This window comes from Ictalurus furcatus, chromosome 4 (genome assembly GCF_023375685.1).
Source record: "Ictalurus furcatus strain D&B chromosome 4, Billie_1.0, whole genome shotgun sequence".
NCBI classification, from domain to species: domain Eukaryota; kingdom Metazoa; phylum Chordata; class Actinopteri; order Siluriformes; family Ictaluridae; genus Ictalurus; species Ictalurus furcatus.
Genome location: NC_071258.1, coordinates 33,844,907 through 33,847,873, shown reverse-complemented (window position 1 = coordinate 33,847,873; position 2,967 = coordinate 33,844,907).

The window sequence follows — 2,967 nt, the reverse complement described above, 5'->3', positions numbered from 1 at the left end:
CTCTCTGCTGATGTGTATCACGTATGCATTTGAGTAATGGGGACAAAAAGGATTTGCGACACTGGAGACGGTTAAAGAGACGTTCAGAGTCCCGCTGGATTCATTCGTCAACAAAACCCCGCCACACATCTCTCTGCGAGATGAAAGCGCCGATGTCGGCTCTGACCCGCAGCCTTCCTGTTCTCTTTGACTGTCATCTCACATTTTTTTAATTTAATAAACCAGCGCCCGCGGTCCTGAAATTTATATTAATGAAGGAATGAAAATAAAAAGAAGGGAAAAAAATCATGTAGGAGAAATGTTATCTTGTTAAGAGTGTGGGGTTTGGGGTTTTTTTTTTGTTTTTTTTGGGGGGGGGATAACTGATGAAATTAAAATAAGATCTTAGTAGTGGGGATTGTGAGAAAGAGTGAGAGAGAGAGAGAGAGAGAGAGAGAGAGAGAAACCAAGACAGAGGGAGAGGGAGGGCGAGAGGGAAAGAGAGACTCAGAGAGAGCGAAATCGAGAAAGACACAGAGGGACAGAGAGCGAGAAAAGACTGTAAGAGAGACAGGAAAAAGTGTGAGAGAGAAAGACAGTCAAAAAGAGAGACTCAGGGAGACAGATAGAGAGAGAGAGACAGAAAGAGAGACTCAGGGAGACAGATGGAGAGAGAGACAGAAAGAGAGACTCAGGGAGACAGATACAGCGAGAGACAGAAAGAGAGACTCAGGGAGACAGAGTGAAAGGGACAGAAAGAAAGACTCAGGGACACAGAGAGAGACAGAAAGAGAGAGTCAAGGACAAAGAGCAAGAGGGACAGAAAGAGAGACTCAGGGACACAGTTAGAGAGAGAGAGAGAGAGAGAGAGAGAGAGTCAGGGAAACAGATACAGAGAGCGACAGGAAGAGAGACTCAGAGACTCATAGAGAAAGACAGAAAGAGAGACTTAGAGACACAGATAGAGAAGCAGAAGGAAAGACTCAGAGACTTAGAGAGAAAGACAGAAAGAGAGACTCAGAGACACAGGAAGAGAGATTCAGGGATGCAGATAGAGAGACAGAAAGAGAGACTCAGGGACGCAGATAGAAATACAGAAAGAGAGACTCAGGGACGCAGATAGAGAGACAGAAAGAGAGTCTCAGGGACGCAGATAGAAATACAGAAAGAGAGACTCAGGGACGCAGATAGAAATACAAAAAGAGAGACTCAGGGACGCAGATAGAGAGACAGAAAGAGAGTCTCAGGGACGCAGATAGAAATACAGAAAGAGAGACTCAGGGACGCAGATAGAAATACAGAAAGAGAGACTCAGGGACGCAGATAGAGAGACAGAAAGAGAGTCTCAGGGACGCAGATAGAAATACAGAAAGAGAGACTCAGGGACGCAGATAGAAATACAGAAAGAGAGACTCAGGGACGCAGATAGAAATACAGAAAGAGAGACTCAGGGACGCAGATAGAAAGACAGAAAGAGAGACTCAGGGACGCAGATAGAAATACAGAAAGAGAGACTCAGGGACGCAGATAGAGAGACAGAAAGAGAGACTCAGGGACGCAGATAGAAAGACAGAAAGAGAGACTCGAGGACACACAGAGAGAGACAGAAAGAGAGACTCGGAGACACAGAGAGAGACAGAAAAGGAGAGCCAGAGACACAAAGAGAGAGAGAGAGAGACAAACAGAGCAAAATGGAAGGACCCAGAGGGACAGAGAGTGAGAAAAGTCTGAGACAGAGACTGAAAGAGACAGACAGAGAGAGAGAGTGAGAGACTGAGAAAGATAGAGAGAGAGAGGTAGAAAGAAAGACAGACACAGAGGAAGACCGCCGCAGTGAATGTGAAATACAGAGAGACAGACAGAAAGCGAGTCAGTGCGAAAGACAGGAAGAGATTGAGAAAGAGAGATAGAGACAGAAAGAGATCACTGACATGTGCACTCAGATAGTGAAGCAATAATCCAGCCATAGGGAACGCTGAAGGGAATTCCGCTCGGTGCGGAACGCCAATCCGAGTGTATCCGATGTGGTCTGAAGAGAACTCAGCCCTGAGGCCATGTGCTATTGTAGAAATTGGACTATTTTCCTGAGCCAGGAAACAAACTTTATTCTGGAAGCATGAACGATTGCGACACAGGAAATGCAAAGGAAATCATTTTTAAATGTACTAACGTGCATGCTGCTTTAATCCCAATCCTCCAGGCGCTCCCTTACGCCCCCCCCCCCCCTTTAAGAGCTACGCCCCCGGAAAGCTCGGCTTTTAAATAAAAAAACAAGTAATGCTTTTAAGTGCTTTTTAAATTGCTCGATGGAAGAAAAACGATGTAAAAAAAAAAAAATAAAAACCAAGCAGACTTCGGATTGTCTGCGGGCTGCATTCGAAAGCAGACCAAATTCCGACTCCGTAGGGCTCAGGAATGCATCCCGGACTGCGTGCTTTGCCCAGTATGGCCTCCGAGGACACTTCGCTGCGGTCCTCGGTGTTATGGTGCTTTGACTCAGCAGTTTTTAGAGCCTCCGTGATGCTGTAAATTAGAGCAGTGTGTCTGGACAAGCCTGTCGAGTGGACTTAATGCCTGGAAAGCGTGTGAAGGAGGCGTGGCTTAATGCTGTACATCATAGCAATACAAATCTCACACGTTTAGGGTCTAGTGAGCTTTCTCTTTATCCCCAGAGAGCTACAAATAGATCAGTTACCCGCTGCTCCTCCCACTGAATTCTGCGTTCTGATTGGTCAGAGGGTGTTGATTAATTTCCTGTTTACGGTACAGCACGTGCTTCGACAGTAGCACAGCTGTAAATCACAGGTTATCGTTTCCATAGTAACGGCTCACTCACGTGGACTTGTACGGCGGACGCTCGACATAAACGGATGGGTTTTTTTTTTTTTTAAACGTCTGTAATCGTTGACGTAGTGATGTGATGTAAGCGAACTTGGATGTTCCATGGCATTAAGTATAACGTTAAATCTAATCGTTAGCGAGCCGCGG